We start from the raw sequence: 14699 nt of genomic DNA, 5'->3' as shown, positions 1-14699 counted from the left end.
AACGGGGGTCCCGTTCTCAGTTCAGTGGTTTGCTGCTGGCATTCGCCTCTGTATTTGCTGTATTCTGGCTGTGTCTCTCAGGAGAGATCTACATCTGGTTCCTGTCGGCCTGCACTTCTTTGCTTCATCCATCTTATCTAATTGAGTGGCTGTATATGTATGGGCCACATGTGGGTCAGGCTCTGAATGGGTGTTCCTTCTGCCTCTGTTTTAAACTTTGCCTCCCTATTCCCTGCCAAGGGTATTCTTGTTTCCCTTTTAAAGAAGGAGTGAAGCATTCACACTTTGGTCATCCCTCTTGAGTTTCATGTGTTCTGTGCATCTAAGGCAATTCAAGCATTTGGGCTAATAGCCACTTATCAATGAGTGCATACCATGTGTGTTTTTCTGTGATTGGGTTACCTCACTCAGGATGATATTTTCCAGTTCCATCCATTTGCCTATGAATTTCATAAAGTCATTGTTTTTGATAGCTGAGTAATATTCCATTGTGTAGATGTACCACATTTTCTGTATCCATTCCTCTGTTGAAGGGCATCTGGGTTCTTTCCAGCTTCTGGCTATTATAAATAAGGTTGCTATGAACATAGTGGAGTACATGTCTTTGTTATATGTTGGGGCATCTTTTGAGAATATGCCCAAGAGAGGTATAGCTGGGTCCTCAGGTAGTTCAATGTCCAATTTTCTGAGGAACCTCCAGACTGATTTCCAGAATGGTTTTATCAGTCTGCAATCCCACCAACAATGGAGGAGTGTTCCTCTTTCTCCACATCCTTGCCAGCATTTGCTGTCACCTTAGTGTTTGGTCTTAGCCATTCTCACTGGTGTGAGGTGGAATCTCAGGGTTGTTTTGATTTGCATTTCCCTTATGACTAAAGATGTTGAACATTTCTTTAGGTGTTTCTCAGCCATTCTGCATTCCTTAGCTGTGAATTCTTTGTTTAGCTCTGAACTCCATTTTTTAATAGGGTTATTTGTCTCCCTGCGGTCTAACTTCTTGAGTTCTTTGTATATTTTGGATATAAGGCCTCTATCTGTTGTAGGATTGGGAAAGATCTTTTCCCAATCTGTTGGTTGCCATTTTGTCCTAACCACAGTGTCCTTTGCCTTACAGAAGCTTTGCAGTTTTATGAGATCCCATTTGTCGATTCTTGATCTTAGAGCATAAGCCATTGGTGTTTTGTTCAGGAAATTTTCTCCAGTGCCCATGTGTTCGAGATGCTGAAAAGAAAATTATACGAATTTAAGGTTTAAAAATATAAAATTAAAAGAGTAAGCCCCAAAAGCCACAAACTCAGGAGTAGCAGGCCATAAAGATAAAGAAAAGAAATACAAGAGAACTACTTTGCTTCTCACCCGGTGTGAGTAACTGTTCTTTGTTCTGCCCCTGTGATGTTTATTTAAGCCCCTACTTGTGCTTTCCAGCCATTGCATCCTACAGAGAGCACTCCTGGAAACCGGCTGCCCAAGCCTAACCAGAGGTGTTTCAAATACAGATGCTTCATCAATTTTGACAAACTTTTAAAAATAATGAGGACCTAAGACCCTACCCTTCTCCTGATTTAGTAGCTCTGTTCCAGGAACCAGGGGGCCATAAAACCTTCTGGCGTCCCCTTATCTCCTGGAGCCATAAAACAATCCTGTAACTTGTGGTGCCTTCCCCTTTGACATCCCCCATCCCCTGGGCTCACAGCCTCTGCCTTTAAATGCTCTTTCTCCCAGCCTCTCGGGGTCAACACCTCTGTCTCCTGCGTGGGATATGTGTCGGCCTGGAGATCTCTGTAATAGGTCTCCGTAATAAACCTCGCCTTTGCTTATTACATCCAAAATGGTCTCTCTGTGTCTGGGGTCCGTGATTTCCCAAGACTTGAGTAAGGATCTCTCTGCATGGGACCTTTCAATGCTTCCCCACTTTTTCTTCTATTAGTTTGAGTGTATCTGGTTTGATGTGGAGGTCCTTGATCCACTTGGACTTAAGCTTTGTACAGGGTGATAAGCATGGATCGATTTGCATTCTTCTACATGTTGACCTCCAGTTAAACCAGCACCATTTGCTGAAAATGCTATCTTTTTTCCATTGGATGGTTTTGGCTCCTTTGTCAAAAACCAAGTGACCATAGGTGTGTGGGTTCATTTCTGGGTCTTCAATTCTATTCCACTGGTCTATCTGTCTGTCTCTGTACCAATACCATGCAGTTTTTATCATTATTGCTCTGTAATACTGCTTGAGTTCAGGGATAGTGATTCCCCCTGAAGTCCTTTTATTGTTGAGTATAGTTTTAGCTATCCTGGGTTTTTTTGTTATTCCAAATGAATTTGCAAATTGTTCTGTCTAACTCTTTGAAGAATTGGATTGGTATTTTGATGGGGATTGCCTTGAATCTGTAGATCGCTTTTGGTAAAATGGTCATTTTTACTATATTAATCCTGCCAATCCATGAGCATGGGAGATCTTTCTATCTTCTGAGGTCTTCTTCAATTCCTTTCTTTAGAGGCTTGAAGTTCTTATTGTACAGATCTTTTACTTGCTTGGTTAAAGTCACTCCAAGGTATTTTATATTATTTGGGACTATTATGAAGGGTGTCGTTTCCCTAATTTCTTTCTCAGCTTGTTTCTCTTTTGTGTAGAGGAAGGCTACTGATTTATTTGAGTTAATTTTATACCCAGCCACTTTGCTGAAGTTGTTTATCAGCTTTTGTAGTTCTCTGGTGGAACTTTTGGGATCACTTAAATATACTATCATATCATCTGAAAATAGTGATATTTTGACTTCTTCTTTTCCGATCTGTATCCCCTTGATCTCCTTTTGTTGTCTGTTTGCTCTGGCTAGAACTTCAAAAACTATATTGAATAAGTAGGGGGAGAGTGGGCAACCTTGTCTAGTCCCTGATTTTAGTGGGATTGTTTCAAGTTTCTCCCCATTTAGTTTAATGTTAGCGACTGGTTTGCTGTATATGGCTTTTACTATGTTTAGGTATGGGCCTTGAATTTCTATTCTTTCCAGGACTTTTATCATGAAGGGGTGTTGAACTTTGTCAAATGCTTTCTCAGCATCTAATGAGATCATGTGGTTTTGTTCTTTCAGTTTGTTTATATAATGGATCACGTTGATGGTTTTCCATATATTAAACCATCCCTGCATGCCTGGGATGAAGCCTACTTGATCATGGTGGATGATTGTTTTGATGTGCTCTTGGATTCGGTTTGCCAGAATTTTATTGAGTATTTTTGCGTCGATATTCATAAAGGAAATTGGTCTGAAGTTCTCTTTCTTTGTTGGGTCTTTGTGTGGTTTAGGTATAAGAGTAATTGTGGCTTCATAGAAGGACGGTAGTGCTCAATCTGTTTCAATTTTGTGTAATAGTTTGGATAATATTGGTATGAGGTCTTCTATGAAGGTCTGATAGAATTCTGCACTAAACCTGTCTGGACCTGGGCTCTTTTTGGTTGGGAGACCTTTAATGACTGCTTCTATTTCCTTAGGAGTTATGGGGTTGTTTAAATGGTTTATCTGTTCCTGATTTAACTTCGGTACCTGGTATCTGTCTAGGAAATTGTCCATTTCCTGAAGATTTTCAAGTTTTGTTGAATATAGGCTTTTGTAGTAGGATCTGATGATTTTTTGAATTTCCTCTGAATCTGTAGTTATGTCTCCCTTTTCATTTCTGATTTTGTCAATTTGTACACACTCTCTGTGTCCTCTCGTTAGTCTGGCTAAGTGTTTATCTATCTTGTTGATTTTCTCAAAGAACCAACTTTTAGTTCTGTTGATTCTTTCTATGGTCCTTTTTGTTTCTACTTGGTTGATTTCAGCTCTGAGTTTGATTATTTCCTGCCTTCTACTCCTCCTGGGTATATTTGCTTCTTTTTGTTCTAGAGCTTTTAGGTGTGCTGTCAAGCTGCTGACATATGCTCTCTCCTGTTTCTTTCTGCAGGCACTCAGAGCTATGAGTTTTCCTCTTAGCACAGCTTTCATTGTGTCCCATAAGTTTGGGTATGTTGTACCTTCATTTTCATTAAATTCTAAAAAGTCTTTAATTTCCTTCTTAATTTCATCCTTGACCAGGTTATCGTTGAGTAGAGCATTGTTCAACTTCCATGTATATGTGGGCATTCTTCCCTTATTGTTATTGAAGACCAGCTTTAGCCCATGGTGGTCTGATAGGACGCATGGGATTATTTCTATCTTTCTGTATCTTTTGAGGCCTGTTCTATGACTGATTATATGGTCAATTTTGGAGAAAGTACCATGAGGTGCTGAGAAGAATGTATATCCTTTTGTTTTAGGATAGAATGTTCTATAAATATCTGTTAAGTCCATTTGGTTCATGACTGATCTTAGTCTGTCTATGTCTCTGTTTAATTTCTGTTTCCATGATCTGTCCATTGATGAGAGTGGGGTGTTGAAATCTCCTACTCTTATTGTGTGAGGTGCAAAGTGTGCTTTGAGCTTTAGTAAGGTTTCTTTTACGTATGTAGGTGCCCTTGTATTTGGAGCATAGATATTTAGGATTGAGAGTTCATCTTGGTGGATATTTCCTTTGATGAATATGAAGTGTCCTTCCTTATCTTTTTTTATGACTTTTAATTGAAAATCGATTTTATTCGATATTAGAATGGCTACTCCTGCTTGCTTCTTCCAACCATTTTCTTGGAAAGTTGTTTTCCAGCCTTTCACTCTGAGGTAGTGTCTGTCTTTGTCTGTGAGGTGTGTTTCCTGTAGGCAGCAGAATGCAGGGTCCTCGTTAATCTATGTCTTTTTATTGGGGAGTTGAGACCATTGATGTTGAGAGGTATTGCAGAATAGTGATTATTGCTTCCTGTTATATTCATATTTGGATGTGAGATTATGTTTGTGTGCTTTTCTTCTCTTTCTTTTGTTGCCAAGACGATTAGTTTCTTGCTTTTTCTAGGGTGTAGCTTGCCTCCTTATGTTGGGCTTTACCATTTATTATCCTTTATACTGGATTTGTAGAAAGATATTGTGTAAATTTGGTTTTGTCATGGAATATCTTGGTTTCTCCATCTATGTTAATTGAGAGTTTTGCAGGATACAGTAACCTGGGCTGGCATTTGTATTCTCTTAGGGTCTGTATGACATCTGTCCAGGATCTTCTGGCTTTCATAGTCTCTGGTGAAAAGTCTGGTGTGATTCTGATAGGTCTGCCTTTATATGTTACTTGACCTTTTTCCCTTACTGCTTTTAATATTCTTTCTTTATTTTGTGCATTTGCTGTTTTGACTACTATGTGACGGGAGGAGTTTCTTTTCTGGTCCAATCTATTTGGAGTTCTGTAGTCTTCTTGTATGCTTATGGGCATCTCTTTCTTTAGGTTAGGGAAATTTTCTTCTATGATTTTGTTGAAGATATTTACTGGTCCTTTGAGCTGGGAGTCTTCACTCTCTTCTATACCTAATATCCTTAGGTTTGATCTTCTCATTGAGTCCTGGATTTCCTATATGTTTTGGACCAGTAGCTTTTTCTGTTTAACATTATCTTTGACAGTTGTGTCGATGATTTCTATGGAATCTCTACTCCTGAGATTCTCTCTTCCATCTCTTGTATTCTGTTGGTGATGCTTGTATCTATGGCTCCTTGCCTCTTCCTTTGGTTTTCTATATCCAGGGTTGTTTCCATGTGTTCTTTCTTCATTGCTTCTATTTCCACTTTTAATTCCTTCAACTGTTTGATTGTGTTTTCCTGGAATTCTTTCAGGGATTTTTGTGTTTCCTCTCTAAGGGCTTCTACTTGTTTGTTTATGTTTTACTGCGTTTCTCTAAGGGAGTTTTTCATGTCTTTCTTGAAGTCCTCCAGCATCATGATCAAATATGATTTTAAATCTAGATCTTGCTTTTCTGGTGTGTTTGGATATTCAGTGTTTGCTTTGGTGGGAAAAATGGGCTCCAATGATGCCATGTAGTCTTTGTTACTGCTGCTTGGGTTCCTGCGCTTGCCTCTCACCATTGGGTTGTCTCTGGTATTACCTTGTTCTGCTATTTCTGACAGTGGCTAGATGGTCCTATAGGCCTATGTGTCAGGAATGCTGTAGACCTGTTTTCCTGTTTTCCTTCAACCAGTTATGGGAACAGAGTGTTCTTCTCTCAGGCGTGTAGTCGTTCCTGTCTACCGGTCTTCAGCTGTTTCTGTGGGCCTGTGTCCTGAGTCCACCAGGCAGGTCGCTTGGAGCAGAAAAGTTGGTTTTACCTGTGGTCCGGCGGCTCAAGTTGCTCGTGAGGGTGCTGCTTTTGAGCTCTCCGTGAGGGCGGCAACCAGGAGGGCCTGCGCCGCCTTTTCCGGGAGCCCCCGTATACCAGGGTCCCAGGTGGTGTTAGGTGTTTTCCTCTGGAGTCAGAAATGTGGGCAGAGTGCAGTCTCTTCTGGTTTCCCAGGCGTGTCTGCCTCTCTGAAGGTTTAGCTCTCCCTCCCATGGGATTTGGGTGGAGAGAACTGTTGATCCGTCCCTTCAGGTCCAGGTGGTTTCTGGAGCCCCTCTATTTTTATTTTTTATTTATTTTTTTCTATTCTTTTTTTTCGGAGCTGGGGATCGAACCCAGGGCCTTGCGCTTGCTAGGCAAGTGCTTTTACCACTGAGACAAATCCCCAACCCCTTCTATTTTTATTTTTAACCTACTTATGAACCTATGTCATTTGCTTACAATTATGGCAAGTATAATATGCATGCCTATTTTAATTAGGAAATATACATTCTGTCATATTTGCATATATCTCTTCAACAAGTCTCCTTTAAAATGAAAATAAATATCTTTTAAAAAACTAAAATTTTTATACAAAAAAATTAGATTGTCAGGATTTTGGTCCTTTGGGAATCTTAGACTTAAGAGGTTTTGCTCTTTGGGGATTTTCCACATTAAACTTGGGCATTCAAGAGTATGTGAGTCAGACTTCGGTTACTGTTACAAACTTTATGAAGAATGAAGTTTCATTGTTATTATTGGCTATCTAGACAATTGTTTGTAGGGTGTATCAAGTAGCCCAGGCTGTTCTTGAACTTGCTATGTGACCAAGGCTGACGTTGAACTCCTGAATGTTTGGATTACAGTCCTATGCCATCACACCCAACTTCTTCCTGTCTGTGTCGAGGTAAGGACAGCATCTGAGCATGTCTTGGCACTAGCTGATAGAGAAGCAACAATCCCTCAGGAGATGAATCACCACCAGCTGGGATGCCTTTTCTTTTAGATAGGGTCTGATAATGTAGCACTGGCTTGCCTGTAAGTCATGGTAATGTCCCTACCTCAGATTCCCAAGTGCCAGGACCACAGGTGTGAGCCAGCATATGCAGCAAGCTTATGTCTTTTGGGGCAAATTGTTCAACCTCCTGAGCTTCAGCAACATCAGAGGAGAACAAATTTGCTTCCTTTTGGCCCTAAAATATCATGAAGCCATGGGACATTTGTTCCTCCAGAACCCTTGAATATTCTATCCCCATGATGACCACGAGCCTTCTGATACTGTGAAAATTCTCCATTCATCTCAGAAAAGATCAAGTCAGAGGACAGAGAGACCAACCGAGGCCAGCTGAGAAAGGTTCTTTCCTATTCCTGAAACAGGTAGCTCATGGATACCAGGGCCACCATTGGCTATGACCCAAATACCCAAGAAGAATGTGCTTTTCTACAATCTCCCCTAAAACAGCCCCCTATTGTACTGAGCCATGGTGAGAAGAGCTTGACACATAAATATTGCAGGTGCCACACTGCAGTTGCACCAAACTACTGTCCCCAGGATGCTCCCTGATCAGACAGTCAATGCTTCAAGGCACCACTGCCACTTAGAGCCTTGAAGCCTGAGCTTGACCAATCTCACAGAAGCTGAGTCTGTGTGAAGGCACCTCAAGCACTCAGGAAGCAGGGCACCTCAGAGACGAAGAGGCTGCGGCCGCAGGAACTGCTTGCAGTCAGACCTTTCATTTATATGTGCACTTTAATTTTTTTCAAACCTTACTTTTAATGATTGTTCTTAGAAGCTTTACCCTCCCTTGTAGCCCACCACCCACCAGAGGTAGTTGAAAAGAAAGGATACAGGGGGAGATGGACCTTTTTAGAAAGGTTCTTTGGAGCACCTCCCATCTGTGTTGTCTGGAAATCGGCAGTTCAGTTCACAGGTCAGCAGGCAGCAGCAGCTTGATCCACGTGAAAACACTTCATGGATACACCAGGAGTCCAGTTTGGTAGAGCCGGGTTAGCAACAGTGGTGACACAACTTAACAGAGACAGTCAGGCCTTAGACTCTGTTCAAGTCAGCAGGAGGGACCAGCGGGAACACCAGGAGAAGTTCTTGGCTATGCCTCTCTCAGGAAAGTGAGGATCAGGGAAGACTCAAGACTCACAAGAATGCACAGCTAGCTGTACCAGCAAGCCAGACTCTGTCTCCATCACTCTGTGGAGTCCTATTTATATGCTCCAAGCATTATGTGTCCTCCATGTGCCTTGCCTCAGCACAGGCCTCGCCTCAGCACAGGTCTCACCTCAGCACAGGTCTCACCTCAGTACAGGTCTCACCTCAGCACAGGTCTCGCCTCAGCACAGGCCTCGCCTCAGCACAGGTCTCGCCTCAGCACAGGCCTCGCCTCAGCACAGGTCTCACCTCAGCACAGGTCTCGCCTCAGCACAGGTCTCACCTCAGCACACGCATTCAATCAGCCTGAGTCCGTGGAGTCCCAACAAATGGAGCTCAACTACAAAACGTAAGGCGGACCAATACATGTGTGTTGTTAGCCAAGAATCCTTCATCACGGGTCCTTTCACATGCTTGCTTTAGCAGAACATCCTCTGTTTTGTGTCTGCTTCAGTGCCTTACACAAGTCTGCCTTAATCTTTCACCTGTGTCCACTTCCTTCATGTGTTTGACCAAGCAAAACGCCATCCAACACAACTGACTCTCCAAAGAGCCCTTAAAGTTTCCACTTCAACCATGTTTATGTGATTCCTGAGCAGACTGACTATTCTAGAATGCAACACAAATGTTAACTTTTATTGTAGAAGAAAATAACATCCTAGCTTATTTTTTTCACCCCTGCTCCACGTCCTAGCTTATTAAATGACATGCTATGTAACAAAATCAGCATATGGGGGTTGTGAGATCCCTGCTTTTTTTTTTTCCTGTCTGAATATAAGCTCCATTAGTGGTACTCTTCTGACCTCTGGGAACATTCTCAGTGTGCTATACACGCACACATATGTACATCCAGGACAGAGATCTAACATACGCACAGATACATCACACACACACACACACACACACACACACACCCAGATACATCACACACACAGAGATACATCACGCGCGCACACACACACACACACACACACACACACACACACAGTGATTTACGTGTACAGGTTACAACTCACTTTATTTATTTATTTATTTATTTATTTATTTATTTATTTATTTATTTATTTATTTATTTTTGTTCTTTTTTTTGCCGGAGCTGGGGACCGAACCCAGGGCCTTGCGCTTCCTAGGCAAGCGCTCTACCACTGAGCTAAATCCCCAACCCCTACAACTCACTTTAAATCTGGGACAGTCACTATGCAGCTCAGAATAGTGACATGGTTGTAGTCCAGAAATAGGGGAAATGTAGGTATGGTTAAGGAATGAAAATGTCTTTTTCTGCATACATTTATTGTTTTTATATTATACCAAAAGAGAGGCTCACGTGACCCATATTGAGCTACACTTTCTAGGTACCCCAAGATGATCCCATACTCCTTATCCCCTGATTCCACCTTCAAAGTAATGGGTTATATGCCAACACCACCAAAACAGATTTAGAAAGCACGGAGGATTGAACCCAAGGCCTTGTAGTTGAAAGGCAGTCTCCCAACTGAGCCACAACCCCAGCCCCAGGCTTCTTAGTTAAGAAGTTCACTTAAAGACCAAAGATTCTCAGCCTAGAGGTGACACTGTGATGTCCTTGGCAGCTATGGCAATGGGCCTGGGGACCTCCACTCCTCCACTGCACTGTCTTCCTGCTCTGAATCAGTCTTTCCATCTATTACGTATTAGTTTATAGTCACTTGCGAAATATTCCTCCATCTTAAAAAAAAAAACCAAAACCAGCAGGTTTACTGCAGTTTAATGATAACATTCAATAATAAAGGTCACTTACCTTCTGATTTGTCAATCTGAAAAAGTCTGGTTACGTAGCACATGTTGGCTTCAAACTAGTGATCCTCCTGCAGCAGCCTTTTGTGTTTTGGCATTATAGATGCAGCCTTGGCCAGTCTATGTAATGGGGCACCTGGACACTGTGGAAAACACAAGTTTTAATGGTGTAGTCTCTATCTCAACACCCTGCTGCCTATGGATTTTTGTATCCAATATAGATTGATGGGTTTGGGATAAATCTGCCAGAAAGTTCTTTCTTATGTTCAGTTGAAAAAATGTTATCTAGGTGTAGTTCACAAGACTGAACAAATGAAATTCAGTGATTAGGTAAACATTAAAAGGAGAAGTCAAATACACATATGCATACATTACATATACACATGCGCATACATATAAATCTTGTTGAAAGAGCTGTCATTTCATGTGGCCTTAATTTTAGTGCTGGGAGCACAGCAAAACCCTCGTAGATATAAAAGTATGTACATTACTGTTCTACCACACGAAATCAGCTCCCAGATCCCATGATCTTACTCTCCCATGGGTCTCACTTCTTCCTATCCCTAGATCTTTCATATTTTATGGAGCTTCCTTTCTCTATGTTGCTCCCTTTTCTCTGGACCCAAAAGAAATGGTGTGGTGTGGAGGAAAGTCTCAGAATCTCTTTGTTCTGAGGCTCATCTGACCACTGACATCTGATCAGCTAAACACACTATCACAGACACAACCCGGGAGAAGAAACCATTTCCTGGGGAGGGGAGAGCCCTACTTTCTAGGCAAAATCCTAGAATTGTTTTGTTCTTAGTTCACCTATCTGACATGGCTTTTCTCTTTGCATTCAGACTGTTGACGGAGACTTAGTGACCGATGGAGAACAAAGTAACATTTGATAAGGAACAATGCATCGGGTACTTTGTTATTACTTCCTTTTCCAGTGATGCTGGGGATTGAACCCAGGGTTGACAGAGACCTAGTGACCGATGGAGAACAAAGTAATATTTGATAAGGGACAATGCATTGGGTCCTTTGTTATTACTTCCTTTTCCTGTGGTGTTGGGGATTGAACCCAGGGCCTTAGGCATGCTGAGTGTGCATTCTGTCACCAGCGTGCCACTAATTTCATCCTCTCAACAATCCTGTAAAGTAAGTGTTCTTATCGCACAGATCAGATGAAAGACCCAGGAAGGGTCCGCAGCCTCACAAACATGAAGTCACCAGGTGACAGCTGAGAGCCAAGCCTGCTTCCCATGCCTACTTCTTCCTGCATCTATGAGTGTTGAATTCTGGGAAGGTGAGTGACAAAGTTGATCTTCCAGGTGAGTAAGAAAGGACCATAATCCACATCAGCTCTATGTCCTGGTTATAAATATGGCCTAGAGTTCTTCTACATAGATATGTACTCAGAAAGAGCTGTGTCTTGTGTATGTGGATTGAGCCCTCTACATGGACAGAACAATATTTTCTTCAAGCCACAAGCGGCTACTTTAAAAAGTCTAATTCTGAAATGAGAAAAAGCTGGCTTAAGGTGCTCCTGCACTCCCACATCTCCTTTTGCCTCTCTCCTCTCTTATACATTGATTCAGTGGAGCAGAGGTAATTTTGAGACAGCTTTCATAGGATGCTAGCTGTCAGCTCTCTTCTCTGGTGCATGGATCATAAAGAATGATTAATCTCTAAATCATAAATACAGACCAAATAAAAAAAATCCTTTAGATGAAGATTATAACCAAAATGAAAACATCTTTACAGGAACTCAACAGCAAAAATGAGAAGAGAGAGAGAGAGAGAGAGAGAGAGAGAGAGAGAGAGAGAGAGAGACTGACTGTGTGGTCCTGACAGCATGGGACTTACTATGTACACCAGGCTAGCCTTGAATTCATAGAGATCTACCTTCTTCTAACTCCCAAGTGCTGGAATGAAAAGTTTGTGCCATCATCCCTGGCACTGGGAGAATTTTCAGAATTGTAAATGCAAATGGTTTTAAACTGTATTAGGATATGATTGTCCCCAAATTGTTATAGTTAGTGTATCTTTCCTACTCATTCACTCATTCATTCAATATCTGACTTTTCTGTCAGTATCCAGAGTTAAAATTGTGAAAAGTAGTAACATTATATGTAAACTACTTTCAGGAATTACAAGCTGAAAGGTAAACCCTATAATCCTTACAGCTGTGAGGGAAAGTCTTCCCCCATGGAAGTGCTACGATTCTGTTCCAGAGTGGTTAGGGGTGGGGTGGGGAATGGGAGGATAGGGCAAGTGCAAAGTGAAACCACTCTGCTCCTGTGGGGGAAGGTTCTGCCAGCTGAACCCTTAAGGTTCTCTCTGCTCTGCTATGGCGAAGGTTTCCTCAATGCAAGTGTCACAGCTCTGCTGGCAAAGGTAAGCTGGCAATCTGGAGCCAAGGAATACAGCGAAACCACACAGCACAAGAGAGTTATTGGGAGAGGAAAACCCAGGAGTTGCCTTTGTGTGGGCAATGTGTGCAGGGAATTGAGGAGGAGTAGGAGGTAGTGGTCAGGAGTGGCGCTTTCCAGGGTGACCTGGGGTTTAAAAAAGTCCTTTATATTTCTGCAGTCCAGCTTGAAGCAAACCTCCTCCGCCATTGTAACGCCAGCCGTTCTATCATCCAGGCTTCCTGATGTAGGCGAATTCAGATATTAACCATGGTTCTTTGTGCATAACGTGGAGTGGACATCTTGGACCTGAGCTTCATTTCAGCTCCGTTATTTTGGGTATTGGCTCAAACAGACAGTCATGGTGTCCACAGCTGTGAAGATACCCGGCATGTGGTACATGTAAAACAGAGACCGGAAGGACGAGCTGAGAGCATTTTTGGTAGTCAGTTGGGCAGTATTTGTGAACAAAACATTCATTTCCTTCACTCCAGGAATTTCATGTCTTGCAATTTAGACATAGTCTTCACTTATAATGATGTTTACACCACAGCACTCTCTTTACCAGAAAATGAAAATCGCAACGGAAGCAAATAGAAGCCTCTAAATTAGGTAGCGGTATGTCAACATCAGACAGGTTAAACTATGGCACCTTTAGGTATGCTGATTATAGTTAGCAAAATGTTCTGCGGCTTTTAAAACTAGAGTATATACATACATATATCTATATATGTGTATATCTGTTTCTATCATCTATATCTCTATATATGGAGAAATGTATAGAATGTGTAACATAATCGCTTTTGGTGGATAAAGGATATACGTGTGTGAAGTAAATACTTATATACACTATATAAAATTGACGATGCTTGAGAATGTCGTAAAGAATGCACTAGTGTCTGCGTAGGAGTAGGAGTGGATGGAGTACTGAACTTTTTCCTAGTCTGGAGTGATTGTAGCAGAGTGGTGGGCAGACTACCAAGCATGCCTGAGCTACCGGCCTTGAGCTACAGATGGCGCTCTGGAGCCAAAGGTCTGTTGACCAATCTATTTCGTGGGCCCGGTGATGTCATCACCGTAGGCGTTGTGCACGCACTTTAGCCAGGCACGAGATTTGAGCTTGGTCGGTTGGCATTCTGCAACTCGGGGACCCTTGTTCTAGGAGATCGCCGTTCTTGCCGTTAGGGCTGCCCGGTGTTGGGTGGGCAGCATCTCAGAGTCCTTATGAGTTGTCTCAGTGGGGACATGGGTCAATGGACGTGCCTCACTCTGGAAGAAGGGAGGAAACTGTCCTGGACAGCTTGGGGTTATGGCTCCGGCCCTGACTTTTCCTGTAGTCTTCGCAGCCATCGGTGTTCTCTGGGACTTCACTGTCTTTTGCCTCCCAGAGGTTCCTGCACTGCCTTCCCACATTCAGGCGTCTCGGGTTTGTAAAGGTAGGTCTCAGTCTGTGGAGCTCCGGCAGCGCGGAAGGGCGTGGACCTGCCAGTATTGAGTCATCCCTTGATCACAGGGTCCCACAGTTCTAAGGTGGTTGTTTAGGCGCTGACCTTAGGAGGGATTCGGTCTAAGTTGGAGACACCCTGCCGTCATAACCCTTTATCTTCAGAATTAAGTAATACCCGAAGCCGGGGCTGGCCAGATTGTCCTTTCCTCTTCCCATACTTTGGTAAGACCTTGTTTTATTCCCTGAATATATTTTAGTGTCTGTCAGTTTACCCTCTTTGGCGTCCGGGTGCAGAACTTGCCTGACATGCTACAGATGAGTCCTACAGATGTTCAATTATCTACTCTTTCCTTCCGATCTATTATTCCCATACTTCTATGAAGTTAAACTGAAATGCAGTTGAAACTGGGAGACGGCTCATAGACAGCAAGGTAAAGCATTGCTTTAAGAGTAAAGAAAAAAAAAAAAAGGCAAATCTGTTGTTGTGGCTTCTCACAGCCAGGTCTTGACATTCAGTCCTTACTTTCTGTGCTGGTATACAGAATGATTCTGCTTAGTTGTAATTTATCTACAGAAACTGGCTCAGCTCTTACTCTCCACAGTGACCCCAGGTGTGACTGAAGTTCAGGTTGTCTATTCCTGTGAGAACATGGTAATTTCTCACAGTCAGAGTTAATGTCAGCTGTCTGAAGACTAAAACACTGTGTACTGAGTGGATAGGAC

The sequence above is a fragment of the Rattus norvegicus genome, chromosome 4 (genome assembly GCF_021556685.1).
Source record: "Rattus norvegicus strain SHRSP/BbbUtx chromosome 4, alternate assembly SHRSP_T2T, whole genome shotgun sequence".
NCBI classification, from domain to species: Eukaryota; Metazoa; Chordata; class Mammalia; order Rodentia; family Muridae; genus Rattus; species Rattus norvegicus.
This window is presented reverse-complemented; position numbering follows the sequence as displayed.